This window comes from Desmodus rotundus, chromosome 3, assembly GCF_022682495.2.
Source record: "Desmodus rotundus isolate HL8 chromosome 3, HLdesRot8A.1, whole genome shotgun sequence".
NCBI lineage: Eukaryota > Metazoa > Chordata > Mammalia > Chiroptera > Phyllostomidae > Desmodus > Desmodus rotundus.
In genome coordinates this window covers 12,617,630-12,640,243 of record NC_071389.1, presented here as the reverse complement: position 1 = coordinate 12,640,243, position 22,614 = coordinate 12,617,630, and the positions used below count along the sequence as shown (strand labels likewise).

The following is a 22,614-nucleotide window of genomic DNA, read 5'->3' as shown; positions in this document are numbered from 1 at the left end:
CTTAGTTCTTTTGCGTGTTTCTGATGCTTACATAAAATTCGTGGTCTGTCAGTTCTAATACCGCACTGGTATCTCTACTCAGTTTGCAGGTTCTCCTTTGAAGCCATTGTGCCCCGGCTGACGGTGCGGTGCGGTGGCAGCCGCACACCCTCTGCCCTAACACCAGCAGTGAGAGCAGATGGACACACACAGCTCCTGTGCCCTCTTCCCTAAGCCAACCCCAGAGTAATAACAGAGCACAGTGTGGCTAAACCTCGGGACTTATGGAGAACCCTGGTGCTCCTGGGGAGGCCGAAGGGGTTTGTAAGCTGCTGTGTGTAGGGTGGAGAGACTCTGCTGCCAGGAGAGGGGGCAGAGCGAAGTCTCAAGGGTGGCGGAGAATATTGTAGGAAAGAACATAGGGGTTGATTTCCACGCCTCTGCATCAAGCCTTCCCGGGCTCCCTCCCCCCCGCTCCCCCACATACACCCACTGTCACTTGCACCTCAGAGGCCCAGGCAGAGCACAAGGGTCCTGCTGGAGTAATTGGGGGCAGTGCAGCAGGCCACGTGGAGTTGCAGGAATGCAGACAGGCCCCCGCAGTTACTCGGCCACCCCACCCCTTCCAGACCTCCAGTCTGGTGGACTGTGACCTGGGCAGGCAGCCCATTCCCCTGGAGCTTCTTCCTGGGGCACTGAACATCAGGCCCAAACCCGTGGCGTTAGCTACCTGAGGGGTTGGGGGGGTGGTGATGCCAAACCCAATGAGGAACTGTGTTTCCGGTGACAGGCCCACTCCGGGACTGTCATCTCCTTGGGCTCGGTGCTGACAGAGACTAGGGTCAGGCTTAAATTCTTACGAGTATCAGAGAGAATAGCTGGAGACCCCCAAGAAATGCACTCCTGGGTTAAAACCCAGGAAATCCAAGGAGTACGAAGGCTTCAAAAGAAACAAACCGATTAGAGACACCACTGGAATCAGCCGTATTCAACAAATGGACTGAGAGTGTTAAGTGAGCATTAGGAACACTCAACAGAAATAAGCAAAGACAGCAGTGATACAAAACAGAACAAGAAAGGATTAAAGGATTCAAATGGAAATGTTCTATATGAAAAACCAGTTGAAATAACAAACATAAATAGTAGAATGGACATGGCGGCTGAGGAATGAAATGGAGAACCAGGCTATCAGATGGCAGAACACTTCCAGGAGGGAGCCAGGAAGGATTAAGAAACAGTTAATATGAAAAAAAAGGTAAAACATCAGTTGAAAGTTAAAACGGCAGCCTTGACCAGTGTGGCTCATTTGGTTGGGTGTCGTTCCACAAAGCTAACGGTCGCTGGTTCAATTCCGGGTCAGGGCACATACAACTGGCAGCCAATCAATGTTTCTCTATCACATGGATGTTTCTCTCCCCTTCTTTCTCTCCCCCTTCCCCACTCTCTAAAAATAAATAAATAAATCCTTTTAGAAAAAGTTAAAACATCAACCCCAATCCTATTCTGTTAATTTGAAATAGATCATAAACCAAATTATAAAACCAGATTCCTAATTCCTATAGCTTCTAGAAGAAAACTTAAGAGGATATCGTCATGACTTTGGGGTGGGCAAGGAGTCCTAACTATAAAAAAATAAAATTGATAAATTGGACTTAACCAAAATGTAAAATTTCTTCTCATCAAAAAGATACCATTAAGATATTGAATGGTGCCCTGGCTGGGCGGCCCCGTTGGTTGGAGTGCGGGCCTGTACACCAAAAGGCTGCAGGTTCGATCCCCAGTCAGGGCGCATACCTAGGTTGCAGATTCAACCCCCCAGCTGGGGTGTGTCCAAGAGTCAACCGATTGATGTTTCTCTCTCTCTCTTTCCCTTACTTACTCTCTAAAATACAATTAACATAGCCTCAGGTGAGGATTTTAAAAAAAGAAATTGAATAGACAAGACATAATAAAAATGTAAATGCACAGTACACACAGCCGGCAAGGGACTTCTAAGTTGACAATAGAATGACTAACAATCCCACCAACACACAACGAGCAAAAGCCTTAGCCACTTCAAAAAGAACACGTACAAGTGACCAATAGCTCATGGAAAGGTGCACATCGTTAGCACCAGGCAAATGAAAAATAAACCCGTTTCACACCCACTGGAATGACTGAAACCAAATCAGAACTACTTGCAAAATCAAACACTGTCGAGAACATAGAAAAAACAGAAGTCTCATATACTGCTCACAGGAATGCAATTTAGTACGGTGACCTTGGCAGCTTTTTATTTAAGTAGTGGGAAATGAGTGATCTCTGAGGGCAGACACATGTATTTAGTATGTATGCATGCATTATGTATTTATAGGGGGAAGGGAGGGAGAAAGAGAGGGAGAGAAGCATCAATGTGGACAAACATCAATTGGTTGCCCTTCATACACGCCCTGACCAGGACCGAAAGTGCAGCCTAGGCATCTTCCCTGACTAGGAATCGAACCTGTGACCTCTTGGTTTGTGGGATGATGCCCAACTAACTGAGCTACGCTGGCCAGGGTGGCAGTTTCTTACAAAGTGAAACATACATTTATCACATGATCCAGCATTTCCACTCCTAAGTATTCCCACTCCTAAGTATTCCCACAAAAGAAAAAATATATATATACCTACACAAAGATTCACACGTAAGTGTTCACAGGAGCTTTATTTATAGTATCCCCAAATGGAAACAGTTTGAATGTTAGTTACCAGATGAATGAAGTAACACTGGTGGTACGTAGATAAAATGAAAAACTACTCAGCAAAAAAGTGAACAGCTGACACAACAAACAGATGAATCTCAAAAACATTGTGTTAAGTGAAAGAAGCTGGACATCAGATAGTACATGCTGTATGATTCCGTAAGTAGGAAACTCTAGAATACAGACCACGTGGTGAAGGCCATCACAATAATGATTATTACTGGGAGGTAAAATGGACTAGAAAGAGATGTGAGGGAACTTGCGGGAGCGAAAAAATAATTTTAATCTTGTTTTGGGGTCATGGTTACAAGGTAATGTACATTTGTCAAAACTCATTAAATTGAACGCTTGAGATCTATGCATTTTATTGCATGAAATTACACATCAACAAAGAGAGAGAGGAATATCAGTGCCACCATCCAGGTCATAGAGTCCCAGGAAAGGAAAATAAACCAAGGGAGGAAATATTTGAAGAAATAATAAAGATAACTTTGGAAGTAAAAAAGGATGAAAGTTCTCAATTTGAAAGGGCCCCCAATATACCAAAGAGGACAAATACGAAAAAAACACACTCTTATGACAACAAAAACATTCTAAAAGTCTAGAGGAAAACAGATCACTTACAAAGGAATAAGTATCAAATTTAATTGACTACCGAAGGAAAATAATTGAACCGAGAATTTTATATCCAGCTAAACTGTCATTCAAATGTTACAGGTTAATAAAAATCACAAGTGTTCAAGGGCTCATGTTTGTGCAAAAGCAGACCCTCCCCCCTACTGAAAAACAATTTTGAAGTAACAGTTTAAGTAACAGAAACAAATCCCACGAATGATACTAACGGCCTGTGAAGGCTGAGCGATAAACTTAGTAAAGTTAGCAGAGATCAGTCCATAACTTGTTTTTCTTTTTTGCTTCAGAAATAATCATGTTTCAGAAAGTACACAAAAGCAAAGGGAAAAATATTTAATCTCTGAACAGAAATAAAGACTGAATATTTCAGTATATAAAAAAAGAAAGAAAAGAACAAGAAGAACATGTATCCGCAATAACTCAGAACTCAGAGTTCCAGACAATTTGAATGTGACGTCAAGGGGGCCGAAGGGCGTGCTGATGAAGAATAGAGGTGGAGGGGGAAGAGGGAGACCAACAGGCCTGAGAAAATGATAATCTTGTGTTTGTGGGGAAACTAGCTAACGATTTTTTAAAAAAGTAATAAACATTGAAAATAAAACAGAAAAATCAAGAGAAATTGAAATAAAAATGTAGGATGATGGAAACAAAGTACATACACACACATTCTTTTCAGGAACACTCAGACCTTGTAAAAATTGACCATAACACAAGTCTCGTGTTTTAAATAATAAGTTTTCACAAGGTCTACATTCTCTTACTATGATACAATTAAGTTATGTTTTTGAAGGACAAACGCCTGGCTGGTGTGGCTCAGTGGATTGAGCGTCAGCCTGCAAACCAAAGGGTTGCTGGTTCTAATCCCAATCAGAGCACATGCCTGGGTTGAAGGCCAGGTCCCCAGTAGGGGGCACGCAAGAGGCAACCACGTGTTTGATGTTTCCCTCTTTTTCCCTCCCTTCCCCTCTCTAAAAAAATAAATAAAATCTTCAAAAAAAAAAAAAAGAAAGAAAAGGACAAACAATTCACCATATACGTAGAGATTAAAACTATCCCTAAATAACTCATGGATCAAAGAAAAGCAAATAGTAGAAATTTAAAATTACTTATAGCTTCCCTGGCCAGTTGGTTGGAGCATCATCCCATACACCACAAAATGTTGGGGTCCAATCCCAGGTTGGGCTGCATATGGGTATGGGAGGCAACCAATGACATGGGTGTTTCTCTCTCTCTCCCCCTTCCCTTTCCTTTCTCTCTAAAACCAATAAATGTATCCTAAGGTGAGGATGTTTCTTTCAAATCCTCACCCGAGAATATTATTTTTCATCATATAATGAACAAATTAGGTTTATTTTTGGAATTCAAGAATGGTTCAATATTAGAAAAATCTATAAATCACTAACAGAATAAGAGAGAAAAACCGTTATGATCTGAAAATACTTTTTGAAAACATTTAATACAATTCAACTCAAATTATTTTTTTTAAACTTTCTATGAGTTATGAATAGAAAAGAGCTTCCTTAACCAGAAAAAAAAAAGAAATATTATAAAAAATCTGCAACACATATATGTTCTAAATGGGGGAACTTTAGAACATTCTCTCTAAAATAAAAACCAGGCAAAGATACTTAGTACTACTATTTTCTTGAGTTTTCTTTCAAAGATTTTATGTTTCAGAGAAAGGGTAAGGGAGAGAGAAAGAGAGAAACACTGATGTGCAAGAGAAATATTGATGGGTTGCCTCTCACACACCCCCAACCAGGAACCTGGCCCACAACCCAGGCATGTGCCCTGACAGGGAATCAAACTGGTGAACTTTTGAACTTCAGCTTCGCGGGAGGATGCCCCACCCACCAAGCCCCACTGGTCGGGCCTTAGTGCTACTGTTTTTATCTAAGATTGTACTGGCAGCCCTAGACAGTCCAATGAGAAAAGGAAAAATGTTAAAAGCATAAAGTTTTAAAAATGCAAAAGAAAACTATCATTTGTAACTGTCTACGTAGAATCTACAGACAAATAATTGGAAAAAGGATTTAGCAAGTTAGCTGGACAAGATCAAAATGCAAAAAGGCCCACCACCTGTCTACACATCAGCAGCAAAAACAAGAAAGCACGGGAATCCAGGGGAAAGGGACTGAGCTGGATGTATACCTTACACTATGCAGATTGAGTCTTAAATGTGGGGGGAAACAAACCCTCCTTTAAAGCATTTAGTAGAAACTGTAGGTAATAGCTCTTGACCTCAGAGTGAGGCACACTTTCTTAAACGAGACCCCAATGCACTAACTGCTAAATAAAAGATTGTTAAATTAGACTATATTAAATTTTAGGATTTCCATTTCCAAAATGTGATTAGTCTCAAGAATAGAAAGAGCTATTACGAATGAATAAGAAAAGGACAAATGGAAAAAGGGGCAAAAGACATTCCCAGGAGGGTTCACACACAAACGCTTACACACTTGCTCGACCCCACTGGTGACCAGGGAATTGCCAGTCAGGTCCACAGTGAGAAATCGTTACACCCATTTGGCCGGGAAAGTTAAGAAGTCTGAGAGTACTGCGTATTGCAGAAGCGGTAGGACTAGTACATTGCTGATGGAACTGTAAACTGATACAACTGATGTGGAAAACAGTTTGCTCTTATCTCGTAATACCGAACACATTTGCACAGACCCAGTGACCCGACAATCCCGCTCCTATGTCAAGAGAAAACCCCTAAGTTCATGCATTAGAAAGTATGTACATGAATATTCATAGGTGCTTTTCTCCACATTAGCATAAACCTGAAAATAACCCAAATGCCATTAACAAGAAATTGAATAAATAAAAATTGTAGAACAGTGATCCGGTGGAATCTTATACAGCAATAAAAAAGAATCACAGTTCCATGCAACAGTATGAATGCATCTCAGCAATACAAGATTGAGTGAAAAAAAGGCTCAGGAGATTGTGTATGATAACATTTCATATAGATATAAATATATTTTCACCTATGTAATATAATTTTAAATACTAATCAAAAAAGGCAAAGGGAATAAGAAACTCCATATATATATATGATACTAATATTTGTAATACTAATACAAATATTTCCAGACACATATACATGGCATATGTATATGTGATAATACTAAAAAAATCAAAATTTTAAAATACTAATCAAAAAAGGCAGGAGAATGAGAAACCCCAGATTCAGGAGAGTGGGTACCCCCATGAAGTGGGGTGTGTGGGAGAGGGATGAAGGGGTCCAAAGGAAGATGTCAGCTACTGTCAATATTCTAGTCCTGGGACTGGGTAATAGTTCATAGGTATTTTTTTTTTAATTTAATAATAGACAAAGAGGGCCATTGTGGACCAATGACGAGAGTGCCTGAAACAAGGATCGTGACTAATCCATTTGTAGGTCCCACGGCCCATCCAATAACTTGAATGAAAACAAAATGCTCGGTAAGCATTCAAGTTTTGCCAAGCACAATAGAAAGTTGTTGACAGGCATTATAGCTCATTGAACACTCAACCGTCCTTTAAGCTAGAAAGCATTACAGTAGTCTCCTCTTACCCGTGGTTTTGTCTTCCAAGGTTTCAGTTACCTGTGGTCATCCGCAGTCTGAAAACATTACATGGAAAATTCCAGAAATAAACAGCTAAGTTTCAAATCGGGCACCGTGCTGAGTGGCATGACGGAATCTCGTGCTGCCCTGCTCCATCCTGCCCAGGACATGAACCCCTTTGCCCAGCGTGTCCGTGCTATAGACGCCGCCTGCCCGGCCGCCGTCCCAGCCATCAGACGGCCTAGAGAGGCACTCGTGTTCAAACGCCCCAGGTTTTACTTGATAACGGCCCCAAAGCGCACAGTAGTGATGCTGGCAATTCGGAGTTAGTGAGGAGTGGCCATAAAGTGCTTCTTCTAAAGGGAAGATGAGTGTAGCACAGTACGCTATTTTGAAAGAAAGACACATCCGCATCTTTTATGACAGTATATTGTTATAACGGTTCCATTTTATTATTAGTTATTATTAACCTCTTACTGTGCCTAATTGATAAATTCAACTTGATCACACAGGTTCGGTACTCTCCAGAGTTTCAGGCATGCACTGGGGGTCTTGGAACACACGTGTAGATAAAGGGGGACCACTGTAGTACTAGCCCCATTTTATGAGCAAACTGAGGTGCGGTCACTTGGCCAGGGTCAATCATAGAGAATCTAGATCTGAATGACCCTTAACCAGGTCCTGGAGCCCCGCTGTCTCCTGTCAGACTGGGCAAGGAATGTAACTTTCTTAGCAGAGAGCAAATGATTAATAAATGTCCACCTTCATTCCGAGGGGCTGTGAGGATGTACTGGCAGGAAACTGGTGGGTGGAGAGGGGACCAGCCCCACCACATCCCACTGTGACCTCAGGAAGAAGGTCGCTTTTCCTCTCTGGGCCTCAGCCACCCCATCTGCACCTGGAGAAGGCTGGAGCACCAAGCCCCAAAAGCCATTCCCATTCAAACTGTTTTTAAGGGACCATCCAATAATGGCAGGTCACCCAACCCCTAACTGCTCCTGGCAGGTCCTTGCTCATTCTGCCAGAGCCGATCGGATGTCTACCAGCTTGGGGTCCTGTCCGTCCTTCTGACATCATCTCCTGACCCCCGCTCCTCACCACTCAGAACTTCTGCACCCGCTCTCTTCCCTCAGGATTTCTGCACCGGCTCAGCTCTTTCCAGGAATGCTTGCTCGGCTCACTCCCTCTCGTTTTTCAGTTCAAAGGCCACATTCTCTGAGTCCTTCCCTGCCCGCAGCGGGTGCAGAAGCCTCCACCACACCCGCTCCCTCACTATTTCACAACCCTGGTCATTTTCTTCGGTGTTCATCACTGTCTGAAACTACCTCAAAGGCTTTACGGTCTATCTCGTCCAGTACAATGGAGCTCCAGGGGACGAGGCTTTGTGCTGTTCACTGCTGTATCCCAGTACCTGGAACCACACCTGCTATAGAAGATGCTCAGTAAATATTTGTTGAAGAAAAAAAAGAAAGATTGAACGTCACCTCCGCCAGAAACTCTTCGTGGTCATTCTGCCCCAGGCATAGGTAGGTGGCCCCCTCTGCTCCCACGGCTCTTGCATTTTCCTTTACCCTCCACCATCTGGGACACTGTGTAGGTCTGTTAACACAACCATGTCCCTGCACACTGGATGCTCTTTGAAAGCAAAAACTGGACCAGATTCATCTGTGAATTCCAGAACCTAGCCCTAGGCCTAGAAGGTAGTAGAGCTAAGAAAATGTTTGTTGAGTGAATGAATGAGTATGTCCCTGCACTCACCTCTCTCCCGTCCTGTCTCTGCTTTCTCCTTTTCCGCTTTGACAGGTGCCAAGAAACCAGCACCCGAGTAGGCTGAGAAGTAAGGCCACTTTGGCAGGAACTCCCTAGAACAAGGGCAAACCCTTTCTTCCACCAGGAGCTACTTCTGGGCAGTGAGGGGATAAAGCCCAAAGCGAGCACTGCCTTTGTCGCAGGAATCATCTGAGTCCTGGCCCAGCAAAGCCAACAAGACAGGTGTTTTCCCTATATCGTCCCGCTGCTGGAATGAGGATGTTGGCAGCCCTGCCTCGGAGCCCCAGAGAGAGGCCTCGCACAGCTAGTTCTGCCTGGCCCGGGGCCAGCTGGGGAAACACTTGATTATTCAAATCACGCAGCTACCCAGCAGGAAAGGATGCACTCCTCCAAAAAGGGGAAGTGAGGCAGGCAGGCCAGCCCAGGGATTTGGGTGTTGAAGGAGGAAATTTCAGAGCAAAGCTGTCCACTCCAGCCAGCACACTATTTCCCACCCCAGGGAGACACAGGAGGCTGAGGCAGAACCCAGGAGGGCCAGGCCCGAGGCCAGAGGCCTGGACTGAGGCCGGGGCCCACCCGCCACAGGTTTCTGAGCTAGCAGCAGCTTCAGCCAGGCTAATTGCTCTGGCCTCCCCCTGACCCTGGTCCTGGAGACACCAGGACTGCCCTGCTGTGCTCCCCACCTCCATCTCTCTCTTACCCCAGGAATCGCAGCGCACAGGGGACAGAGAAACTCTGCACTTCTCAGCTCAGGGGGCCAGGAAGGGTTATGTAGTCAATTCCTGCCCCGAATTCCCTCCCTGACTGACTCGGGCTCCGGAAAGTCAGCAGGTTCAAGAAGAGTTTACGCATCTGGCCCGCAGAGATTTTTCTGATTAAGTGATTACAGGCCCACAGTCTGGAGCCAGCCTGCCCAGGTTCAAATTCCGGCTTCACCAGTCGTGAGCAGCACGACCGTGGGCAAGTCCTGTCCCTTCTCTGTGCTCCTATTCACCTGTAAAGACAGCAGGTCAAGTACCTACCCTGTGTGAGGTTAAGGGGACCAAATAAAAAAGGGAATGGAGAACACTTACTTGTCAGGCCCTGTCTAGGGAGGCAGTGAGTGACAGCTTTTACTGTTATTAAACAGATTACAACTTTCTGGAGCCCGGCCTGGCTCTCTGGACCAGGCATCCCCAAGACAGACACATCCTCCCTCATCAGAGCTGAACCCAGTCCACTCAGTAGATAAGGGGAAAGACTCCAGGCTCTGGGTTCAAATCCAAGCTCTACCACCCACCAGCTTTGCAACCCTGAAACCGTTACTTAATCACTCTGAGCCCCGTTTCGGCCTCTGAGCATTAGAGATCACAGCAGTATCTCCCTCAGAGCTGTCATATTCCTTCCCCACCTGGAGGGGCGCTAGTCCGTGCTTCTGGGCAGTGCCAAGGAATTAGGGAGCCAACACTGGCCAGGGCTGCCCCAGATAGGGGTGAAGTGACAGGTCAGTTTCCCTCTGCCTGGGCCCAGCCTCAGGGTGTGGTGACAAGTAGTCATTCACTCACCAAACACGTATTAAGTATTGTGCACCCAGAAGCACGGTACATACAGATTTGTTATTCTATGTACAGTCGTTGCTATTATGATTATTAAGGAAATGAAGGTTTGGCACAAAGGACACATCTGTGAGTAAAGTGGACAAAAAGACTGGTCCGGGGTGTGATTTTGGGGGAACTCATACCTGCCTGACTAAGGGCCCGAGACGTCAGTAGGGAAACAGGCTTGTCCTGCTGCCAATCACTAACAAGCCACCATGAGCTGGTGTCATCAGTGGGGAGATCTCGGAAGGGAAGCAGGGCACACTCTGGGGTGACTCCAGTGTCAAAGCCAGCAGGAGAGCCTCCCCAGGTTTCCCCACAGGACCCAAGCCCCACGGGGCTGCGGAAACCCCTGCCAGGGTGGCAGCCTTTCACTCACTCCAGGACGTTCAGCTCTTGTGACCTGGGCAGACACTGGAATTCACGAATGATTCAGATGGGCCTCCTGCCCTCCAGGAAGTCCTCCTGAGAGCCAGGCGCTATGTGGATAATCAGATTTCAAAGGACTCCAGATTTCTGAGTGAGATCTAGAAAAGCAGACATGATGCCAACTGGCAACACAGGTAGGGCGGGCCCTGCAGGGGAGGGGACAGCGGGTGCAAAGGCAAAGGGGGCACATTAAGATCTTAGCCTGGGGCCCTGACCTGACTTTGAGGGCTGGCTTTGCCATCAGTCCGACCTGAGCCTCAGCGCCCCCTTTCGCAAAAGAATGATCATGCTTTGTTGGGCTGTCTGAAGGAGTCAGCGAGTTCGTGCACAGGAAAGGGCTTTACAATAGAAATGTATGATAGAAGCCTGGGAACCAAGGCGGGGAGTATTAAAGTGACTCATCCAGGGTCACGCAGCTGATTAAAACATGGTCCATCCGGGATGGAGGTGCAAGCCCCACCCCACAGCAGCCCCAACAATTCCCACCCCTGGCTCCCCTAAGCCACCTACTCAGCAAGGCCCAGGGGACAGGTAGGACACCGTTTCCTCACTGTCGATCCCAGGCCCAGTTTTCTAAGGTGCAAAACAGAGAGGCCATTGCTGTACTACCCCGCCTGTATGCGGCAGGTCCGCAGGGAAGAGCACCCCTTTCCACGGGGGACGCGGTGCCACGGTCATGAACGAGGAATGATGCTGGTGAGCGAGGAAGTGCAAGGGCAGAGCCTGGCCGTGCCCACATTGAGTGGGGATGGGAAGTGGCTTCAGGGTTGGACAGATGTGAATTCAAACCGCAGTGGCTCCACTGGTCCACCCGCTGGGGCAGCTCCGGAGAGTTACTGCTTCCCCAGAGTCACTTTCCTCACTTGAAAAACAGGCTGTTACTCAAATGACAAGCTTTCTCAAAGCCTTATTTTCCAGAAGCCCCTATGCTTGCTCAGATTAAGAGTTATCAAAATACCTTGTGAACTAAACTGCACTGTTGTGCTAGGAACACTAAGTGCTACACTGTTCGAAGACCTCTGGCTTTGAGAGGACTAGCTTCTGAGGTCCGGGAAGGTAGATGCTTTTTGACCGTTTCTCAGGCCAGCAGTGCAGCCTCCTTTAGGAAATGCTGCCACTTAATGCATTAGTAATGCACCTACCCGTGTTTGTTATCTGCCATCGTCTGTATATCACAATAGAAGGAGTGTAACAAGTCAGCTCTCTGGATCAATCTTTTTGATTTCATGGTGAGATTTTTTTTTTAATTAGTATATTAGCTTTTGCTGAGATTTTGAACGGAACTCTTACTGGAGTGCTCCCTCTGATGAAGTATTTGTTCTAGCCACGGGCACACTGGGGTGGAATGTGTGGAACACTTGACGTGAGCAAAAAATGAAGACAGTATTTTGACAAAACGAGTGGAGATTAATTTATACTACATCGTACACGTAATAATTAAAATGCATAACCGTGTCAGCCACGGGTAAAAGTTTAAAAAGGTTAATTTCTGTCCCATGTAGGAGATGATAAAGGAAGTCAGTATCAATCAATAATAAGTGTTTTCTTTAGCTTTTCCTTTTTCTTAAACATGCAGTCCCTCCTGAAATTGGGCATTTAATTCATCTTTGCACTGGTCATACCCACAGTTGCTAACTTAGTAAGTGCTTTTCTTAAAGAACCCCTTCTCAACAAATTTGCTTACTGAATCCTTATACAGTCTTTGTCGATGACACAGAAGTTTTTTTGTTGATTAGTAAAAGTACATTCCTGTTTTCATGTCCCTGCATCCAAAGCTAGTACTTTTCTTAGTTTTCTAAGAACTAGATGTAAAAATCATGTGTTGTATCTTTACAGTTTTTAAATATTTTAGATATTACGAGCCTTCTGAACATCAATCACCCGCCCTGACCAATGCTGGCCCCCCTGCCGCGCCGGCGCGGACTCGCTTCCCACTGCTCCGCCTCACCAGGTTCCTTTGCTGTGCGGTTCTGCAAACCCCGCGCTCATACTACCGATTCGGCACAACTCCCGCACTGGCAAGGATATGAGGTTGGACCTTTCAACCACGGAACAACATTTTTGAAATTGACAGTTGCAGAATTGTGGAGTATTTTTACCTTGATCTTTTGCTTAATAAATCCTTAAAGAAAAAAGAAAAATGGGCTGTTATAGGGATTAGAAGTGTGAATGCAAATAAAGCTTTAGCAGAGTGGATTGGTGCCTAATGAATTTTCAGTAAATGTTAATAACTCTTATCAGTACTGTTATTAATATTATTGATTACTACTATTGATGCTACTATTTGCATCAATATTACTACTTTTGATGCTGTCCCAGGGGTGGGGGAAGGCGTGAGCCAAGCTCTGCGGGATGGTCTGGAACCAGCCTCCTCCTGGGGTGTGGCCAGGGCCAGAGACCTTGAGGACTGAACCAGCACAGTTCTGTGTCCCGTGGAAGGTCCCCACCCCGCGCCAGAGGTGAGATCTGGCACAGTGTAGCTCCGGGTTCCTCCTGCCTTCCCAGAAAGGAAAAGCCCGAGAAGCACAGTGACACTGACCTAGGTGCCACCCTGGGTCTGTCCCTTCTCCACCCCTGTCCACACAATAATTAAATCTAATTTGGTTCTGGGATGTCCTTCAATCTTGTGTGCCAACTCTAAGTGGTTGATAATGGCTGCCTGGAGGACTGCATTTAGAAGGAATTTGAGGTTTAGAAGGAAAAAAAAGCAGTGGTTGATTAGTGATGTCTGACATGAGTGTAAGACAGGGGAGTGGCAGCTTGCATGCCAACTATGTGCCATGCGTGAACCAGAAAAGCCCTAAGGCCTTGCCTCACTCAATGCAAGTCCACAGTCACACAGCTTGAAATGGCAGGCTGGGATTCAAACCCTGGACCCTCTGGGGTTCTGAGGATGCTTCCTGCTAGGACTATCATTCCCTTTTTCTTATGAGGTGTCCAGGTCAAGACCCACTGGGGGAGCAGATGCTACTGCCCACCAGGAGTACCTATGCCTGGTCCCCTCCCTTGGAGACCTCCCACTCCCATCACTTTGCAAACCCAAAGGCAGACGGTTCTACTGAAAGCAAATATAGACAGCAAGGTCCCCTAAGGGCTTGTATCCAAACATAAATTTGAATCCATATCCTAATCTGATTGGGCAAAAAAGCATGGATTTGGGTCTCATCTCCACTTCCCAGCTGTGTGACTTTGAGAAAGTTACTCATCTTCTATGAGCTTCATGTTCCTCTTCAGTAAAATGAAAAGGATAACAAGTTACATACAAAAGCGTCATTCAAAGTAATTATTAGCTTGGTTCCTAACACGGATTAAGCCCTTAAATGTTAATTATAAGGATTAGGATGAGAGGAGAAATTAAAACAGCACTTTCACAAAAAAATACTCAGGTGATTCACGCAAGGGCTTGAACAAGCTGTTGAGAGGAACTCTGTTTATCTTCGATATCTTGAAAGGCTGGCTAACTGAAGCTGAAATAGGCATTACTATATTTTATGACTTCCAAATAAAAAAGGAACTGGATTCTTCTAGGAAGTGGGATGGTGTCATCCGTGTCACAGAGAAGAAAGCAGCCTTGAGTGGGTGGACTCACTCACTCAATGGTAGGAGCCAGATGGGTGTGCTTCCCACTTCCCAGCTAGTGACTCCATGCCTGTTTCCTCATCTGCAACATGAGACAATAGCACCGGCCACGCAGGGCTGCATTAAAGCTAAGCAACTCCGGGCGAGGCGCTGAACAGCAGACCTGGCAATGTTAGCAGTGGTGCATGCAGGTGGGAGGGAAGCCGGAAAACTGAGCAGCTATAAAAGCTCCAAGTATGAGTGAGGGAGGGGAGGGGGTATCGGAATCAGCTGAGACACTTTGTACCCAGGATGGTAGCAGATGAATGAGTTATTAACACCTGCATGTTACGAGGCCCGTAAGTCAAAGTGGGGACAGGTGGAGGGAGAAAGACACAAATGATACCAAGAAATGCCAAGTCTGATCCAGTCCAGCGACAGCTGACCAAGAGGCCTGGGGGATGACAGGACAGGGACCTGAGAGCGGACCCACCCTGCAGTTCTCTGAGCCCGCACCTGTCTGATTCGCCGCTTTTGCTGGGAGTGAACAAAGTAAATAAAGAAAAGGCGGATCAGAGAAGGCGAGAGCTTGTCACGTGGTAGAGCCTTTTAAAGGTTGGATTTGCGGTCTTTCAAATAAAAGCCACCTAAACACTCTTTTAAAGAACATATCGTGGTTTCTGAGCTTTGTCCAGCGGCTTGAAGAATTGGCCGGGCGAAGTTCGCCCACCTGACTCACAAGCTGAGACCTGGGAGGAAGAAGATGCTTCTCTGCAATAAGCCAGAGTCACCGAGCTCTATTCCCAGAAATAACCTCCCAGCCTCCCTGCCATTCTCCTCTCTCCCCTGGGTCAGGATGGGGAGACAAAGGCACTCGGGGGAGGGATCTGAACCCAAGGTGTCTGCCCTCTACAGCTCAGTCTCCTCAACTGTAAAACAGCTGGGGGTGAGGTAGGCCAGGATCAAAGATAAAGTTGAAGGCTCCTGGTGCCCAGCAGGTACTCACAAAACGCTACCCCCAAAGCAGCTGGTGGAGCCCTTCCAGAACCTCCTGTCTAAGCAGCTGCCTCCAGAGACCCCACCTTTAACCATGAGGGTTCATGGCCTCCCACACTGCCCTTGAGCTTGGTCATGGTGATTCGGGGACCATGCTGTGGCCGGGGTGCCTGCCGACACCGCCTGCTGTCTCCCAGCCAGGACTTGGATCCCATCAAAGGGAGTGAAACAGACAGATGTGGGTTCAGAGTACAAGGTGCTCCCTGTCTGTGAAGTAGTGGGCACCCGTGAACAGGGCTTTGGGAGTGTTAGGTGAGGTGGCAGATGGCAAGGGAGTCCCTTCCCTGAGGGGGCTGCATAATCTCTAGACCGGAAGTACCCAGGGCTGCCTGTCCTTACAGGGATAGGCCCCAGCCCCTGCTCTCTGAGCCCCTAAAGGCTGATGCTCTGTCACCCCCACACCTCTGGAGCCTGTAGACTCTTCCTGGGGACCACCAAAGCAGGAAGAAATTTGCATTTGATTTGACTTCTCAAATTAAGAGGTAAAATTTGAGATGAGGGTAGGGGGTCGGGGGAAAAGATGAGAAAAACGAAGTTAAACCAGATGTGGTTTTGTTTAACTGCAGGATGGTGGTTAAACTGCGCATGTATTATCACTGTTCAAATGTACAACGTGTTACCAAACGTATTAGCCAACACGTTTCAGAGTCACTGCCAGGCTACAGAAGAGGAACCATTGTTCATACACCCCACATTCCTAACCTAAGTCCACTGTGGGCTGGCCCAAGCTTCATGCAGTCATTTGGATGAGATTTGAGGCCCACTTCTATGGCCTCATGCCCCTAATCCAGACACAGAAAGCAGGCGGATAATGTCAATGAGGCAAGTGTGCTGGGTGTGAGAGAGTAGGGACTGGTGGGGACTGCGGTAAAGTACACAGAGCAGTTACTAATTAGTTCCAGCCTTGGGCGCCAGGCAGAGATTGGCCCACTGTGGGTCAACAATCCACCACACCTGTCCCTTGCTGCCATAGGTGGGCAGTTTGTGACTGACCTGCCATAATCTAGGCCATAAATATCTGAGGACCAATTGATTAAATTAGACCCATTCCAAGTTTTAGGGAAGTCTCAAACCCCCCACTTGTGCTCCTCAGGCATTCGGGCTTACAAATGAGGAAGCTGCAGCTCAGAGAGAGGAAATGACTTGCCCAAGGTCACACAGGTAGTACCTGCAGGACTTAAACTCTCCTCTTCTGAGCTGAAGGTCTTTCTCTACCAACTCATACTCTCTGCATCCTCCCTTGAACATTTTTTTCCTTTAAAAAAATAAAAGTAAAGGTAACATTAAGGATGTCTCATGGAAAGGAAACATACCCTATTCAGTAACACTGGTTACTTTGGGAAAGATCATGGAGCTTAGAGCTGGGAGATGGTATTCATAGGCCAACCCTGCCCTAGGCAGCGGGGGTGATCCTGGGCAAGCCCTGCCTGCCCCTCCGGGGACCTTAGTCCCCCAGGGTCTGCAAAGCAGCCGGTTGACAAAGCCAGCCCCTAAATGCCTTCCAGTTCTGAAATTCTAGGCATTTGTGAGGTCTCCTTTCTGGCCAGTCCTTTGTGGCCTCAGATGAACATAAAATAGTAATAATAATAATGGGGAGGGCGAGTCCACACTAGCCAGGAAGGAACACTACAATTTTTAGTGAAACCTGACTCCTGGTTACTGGAACTCAGAAGGAACGATGGTAATACTTGGGCAGTTTAACCACCATCCTACAGTTAAACAAAAACACATCTGGTTTAACTTCGTTTTTCTCATCTTCTTCCCCCACCCCCTACCCTCATCTCAAATTTTACCCCTTAATTTGAGAAGTCAAATCAAATGCAAACAATTGATTTCATGCCACAGTGAGGTTGAGAATTTCAACATGGAAAACTTTAAGCATGTTTTTCTGGGAGCAGTTATGAAATGTTGGGGGTGGTATGGGGAGGTAGAAAAATATGGACACTCCTCTTGAATGTTCTTTGGACACTGAGCATCCTCTCAAAGTTGTTGAGGGCCTACTAGGAACCCAATACTCACAGAGGCGAAGTGACTTGCCTCCGGCCACCCAGCTATGATTGGAACCCAACATGCTGTCCCCAAAGCCAGCATTTTCCCTGCTATCTCTAGGCCTTTGCAACCTAAACAGGGCCTTCCCTCTGGCCTTTGTGATCGCCTGCGTGATGAAGAAAAACGCAGCTGACACTGCCACTCAAGAAACATTAACATTTCAAGAACAATCTCCAACACAGGCTCAGCCCGATGATGAAAAACCATTTATGATCTTGCTCGTCGCTCATAGCAATCGGCTAAGTGCATATTATTAACCCACATGACGCATAATTTCCTTATCTGAGGCTCAGAAAAAAAAAGTGACTTGTCCAGGGTCACCACAGGCGTGCTGGGAATGGACCTCCAATCTATTGCCCCCAGCTGCCCTCTGAAAGTGAGGACATCTCTAGAAGGAAAAAATAAAACAAAACAGAAACACACCACACAGCCCAGTGCAGCCAAGACTAGGGAGTTGAGTCAGCATTCCTGCGGTCACGTGGAGATTTCTGAGCACTGGTTGTCAGCCCAGCTTGCTCTCTCCCCACAAGGTTCTCTTCGAGCTCGGGCGTTTGTATTAATAACTCCAGTTTCTATTTCAAGGTGGGAACTCCAGACTATGCCACTGGGTCCTACCCCCGGATTAAGAGGCCTCATCCACAGAGATGGCTACGACATGGAGATCACTGTGCTTGGAATTCTAGACACGCGGGCTCCATCCAGCCTCAGCTCCCCAGGCAGTGCAAGTGTCCTTGGACACTTTGTTTCTCCTCTCCAACACCTGCTTCTTCCACTGTAACGCTAGGACCACATCTAGCTTGCCGGGAATGTCGGGTATGTAAACCACAGAACACACAGGGCTTCAGTTTGGGTTCCCCCCACATCCAGGCTGGGACACATCGAGGCACAAGAACAGGCAGAGGGGACAGGCCCTGTGTAGGTAACAGCCACAGACCCTGAGTCCAGGCTCCTGGGCAAGGCTGCGTTTAGGATGGTAGGCGACCTAGTGTGGGCGGGGGTAGGGCACCAGGCCACCCTACTGCTCAGCCCATCATGGAATGAGCGGAGCCTGGATGAAGGTGGGTGATGGGTTTCCAGGGTCGGGGCAGTGACGTAACCATACACCCAGCCTCCGCGTGGCATTTTCTGATAGCCTATATTCTCTTAAGCACAGGTGCCGGCTAGACACTTGGCATGCATTAATCTAGACCCCAACACCTGATAGGGACTGTTTATCGATCTCTTCGGCCTAAAGGAGGAGACTGACACATGACAGGGAACGGAACTCATTCCAGGTCACACAGCTAGGTTGCCTTGTCTACTAATGAGGACCAAATGTTGACCGAGCAATTTTATATGTGTTACTGCATTTTTAAAAAACATATTTATTGATTTGAGAGAGAGAGAGAGAAACACGGGTTTGTGGCTCCGCCTATCCACACACTCACCGGTTGATTCCGGCAGGTCCACCAGCAACCTTGGCACACAGTGTTGACGCTCCAACCTCCTGAACCACCCGGCCAGAGCTGTTACTGCGTTTTAATCCCTGTCCTTGTGAATTGCTCGATTCCCATTCTAAAATGTCAGTTAAAGAGCCTGAGAAGTTTGTTATGCTGATGCCTGAAAGTCCGCTCTGGGAAGAGGGTGTTTGTCTGCTTCATTTACTGCTATGTTCCCAGCACGAAAACAGGGCTGTCTGATTTTGTTTCTGGCCTTGATTCCATTTTAATCCTTACAATGACAGTCTCAGCAGAGAGGCATGGTCCCCATTTTACAGGTGGCACCACACAGACACAGACACCCAAGCTTGTCTCACTCCAGGGGCCTCTCCTGCTTAGGGAATATCGAGGCATGGAGTTTGGGAAGAAAAAAGGAGGCAGAGGGATAAAGGCAGGAGCATGGGGTAGAGTGGGTGGGATGGGGACGACACAGGTGGGAAGGACTACAGATTTAAAGAGGGCAGGTCTGGGTGGTGGCAGAAGGCAGGACTGAGCCCTGGAGGGGCCAGAAGGAGGAATCAAGGTTCAGCCCCTAATCTCCTGGGCATTAAGAGTGGGAAATAGGAGGCTAAGGTTATAGGGTTTCGTCTGGGTTCGAATCCTGGTCCCTATTTGCTTAACTTCTTAACTACTTGGTTAATTTCTCTAAGCCTCATTCTCCCCATTTGTAAACAATATGATGCACGTAAGTTGTTGAAGGTCTGGGACGCAGCAGACTCTCCAACAGTCGCCTCCTTTTCACTGCGGTGCGAGCCAACTCCTGCCTCCCAGGGAAACCCCGCCCACCTGCGGAATCCGAGCTTTTCCCAGGACCCTAAAGGCCCTTCGCGGCCGAGAATCACCCAGTCTTTGGATCTCCAGGGTTTCCACCTCCCCCAGCCCCATTAAGTGTTGAAAAGGGTCAGAAAAAAGACAATGTCCGGGGAAGCCAGGGCTTTCCTCAGCTTCACACCCCACCATTGTTGACTATGCATTTAACACTTTCTCATCAAAACTGGGCACAGGAAGGAGCCAACCCTGAGCAACCCACTCACCTGCATACACGCCCAGAGGTGGGTCTCTGGCTCCCTCGGCTTGGGGGGCTCCAGAGCTTTGACCCACGATTGCTGTGCCCAATCCCACTCCCAATCACGCGCCCCGGGAAGCCCCCTTTCTTCTTCAGTCGTTCCTGGACCCGAGGGCCTCCCTCCCTCTACTGCTCCCAGCTCTGGCCCAAACTACTTTAGACCCCAACGGGGCAGACCAGCCCCCTCCCCTGGCGGTTGTGACGAGATCTAGAGGGCATTAGGTGGGAGGCAAGAGAGGGCGCCGAGGCAGGGGCCTGAGGTTGGCAGCCTAAGATCTCCGACCAATGGGACATCGTAGGGGCTGCTAGTCTCCGGGCACCGGGGGGAGGTGCCGGGAGCGAGGGTAGGGGTCCCAGTCAGTGGTCCAGGAGGCGGGAGAGCACAGGACTGCATCGGGGGCCCGGAGCGCGGTCCCTTTAGCTTGCGGGCTCCGCGGGGGCACGTCCATCCAGCCACCCCAGCGCACCATCCGGGAGCCTCGATGCGCGCGAGTACCAGAACGGGACAAGTGGCTGAAAGTGCCGAATGGGCTGCCATGGAAGGTGTGGGGCGCAGAGGTCCCTGCCCTGCCATTTATATCCAGCCTCGCCGCCATCCCGGAGCGAGTGGAGGATGTAGGAGGGGCTGGGGATCGACCGAGTCCCCGGGGATCCGGGGAAGCCGGGGAAAACGTCCAGTTCTTACCTGAGCAGAGTTCGTGGATTAGAGTCTGTCCTGGCACAAGTGATGTGGGGTCCGTAGGTTGGGCCTGAGGGCGCGAAGTGGCGGGAGAGCAACGCTGCCGGGGCCACCTCCCCCGCGGGCTTATAAAGGCGCCGCGGGGCCGGAGCGCTGCCGGGGCAGCCCACCCCCACCCGGGCCCCGGCCCAGGCCCCGGGCCCTCCCCGCCCCCATCCCACCCCCATACCGCCCCCGCCCCGCCCCCGGCTGGAGCTTGGCCGCTGGGTCAGGCCGCGCGGCCAGGGCGCCCCCTGCCGGGACCCGGGCGCAGCCCCCAACTCTGCTCCAGCCCTGCACGGGGTTGGAGCTGGCCGAGGTGTCTTGCATTCGGGTTCCTCTGCTCCTGATGCTCTCCGGCCCTCCGGATGTTATCCACCTCCGGGCTTCCCCGCGCAGCTCCCTACCCACCTGCGTCACCCCGCGACCTCGGGCTCTGATTCCGGTCTCCGCGTGTGTCCCTCTTGTCTACATCTTTACCTCCAACTTCATTCTGTCGTTGTGGGTGTCTTTCTGGCGCTCTCTGTCCTGTCTGCCCCTCTCCGTTTATCTGTCTCTGTGTCTGTCTACCTGTCCTTTGGGGGCCTCTTTCTCTCTCCATCTCTGACCATGTGTCCCTCTCTCTGCTTCTGTCCACCTGTGTCTCTGACTCTCTTTCCTGGCTTCTCTCCTTCTCCCTCCTGATGGACAGCTAGCCTCTTCCTCTCTTCCTGCCCTTGCACTGTGTCTTTGATTTGGCCTGGAGGAAGCCAAGGGAGACCTAGGAGGGGTGGGTTCGGGAGGGGCACCTCCCCTGGACAGAGGCTATTCCCTCTTTTCTCCTTAGAAAGGGACGGGGGCCAGCCAGGATTCCTGCTGACTGCATCCCAGCCAGAGCCCCAGGACATGTCTTGCGGGTGACCCCAGCCCAGATTGGAGACTTCCCCCCTGGTGTCCTTGGGCAAGTCACTTGACCTCTGCAGGCTCTCCTGCCCCTTAACAAGCGGACAACTTCTCTGGCTTCCCTCACCACGTGGCGTGAGAGTCATATGAGACAGTGGTTGAAAAGTGCACAGGAAGCTGTAAAATTCTACATCAGTGGGGGAGGGAGCATGAACAGGAGGGGACTGAGGCCAGAGCAGAGGAGAGAAGGGGTCAGCACCAGCAGAACCAATACCAGCCCAGAGTCTCTCTTTTACCTACTCCATGCCAACTCAGGGCCAGGCATCTTGCATCCATTCCCCTCACCAACCCACCGTACAGAGGAGAAAACAGAGGCCCGGAGAGAGCACGCAGGTGTCTCATCAGCACAGTTGGAACTGGAACTGGAGCCTCACACCGGAAGCCAACAAAGTCTTTGTATGTATTCTTCTTTCTTCTTGTATTTTTAGCAATTGATAGTGTTTATTTACAGAAGGGACATAAAGTTTCCTTTTTGGTATAAGTTTATATTTTAAAAAAGTGAATCAAAACATTGAGTGAATATTTATATATTTAATGAGTTAGGTTTTTATGGCAAAAACCATGGAGGTAGTAAGTGAATGAAGTTTAGAAAATACACCACCTTTACATCAGAAATTCTGGGTGAAAGCACCCTGGACCCAAAACCTGGGAGGGGCTCTGTAACTGCTCACAAACTCCAAGGAATGTTTAGGGGTACCAGGTGACTTGAAATGATGTCCTCATCAGTGAGCCAGGGGCAAATCCCCACACATGAGAAGTCTACCTGTCACAGCCTAGAGGAGGCTGAGAGGCGGAACCAGCAGGGAATTTGGGGGACCCCATCCCACCTATCATGGGCCCCCAGCATCTGCCCCTGACTTTTGATCTACCCAAATCTATGAGGGATGGGCACTTCTGATTGTTCCATATGGCCAGTATTGGACTCCCTGTGTGGGGTGATTTCCTTCTAGGTATCCACACCCCATCCCCACCCCAGCCCACCTGGGGAGTCCAGGGACTGCTTGTCAGCAAGAAGGACTGCTACCTGGCCAGCTCTGCCACCTTCCTCCCTCACCCCTCTTACCCTGCTCCTGGGCTCCGCCCCC

The 22,614-nt window shown here is 48.4% G+C and overlaps 1 protein-coding gene across 2 annotated transcripts in view; it reads right to left on the bottom strand.

The window, feature by feature from the left end:
• Nucleotides 1–20,719, bottom strand: part of ALPL (alkaline phosphatase, biomineralization associated) — a 57,626-nt gene extending 36,907 nt beyond the window's left edge. The window contains exon 1 of one of the 2 annotated variants that reach the window (XM_024554333.4): nt 20,555–20,719. The gene's annotated coding sequence lies outside the window, so the exon portion shown is untranslated. Of the gene's footprint in view, nt 1–8,644; nt 8,815–20,554 lie in introns of those variants that run through there. The other variant, XM_045190622.3, reaches the window with a different exon arrangement.
• Nucleotides 20,720–22,614: the final 1,895 nt, after the last annotated feature.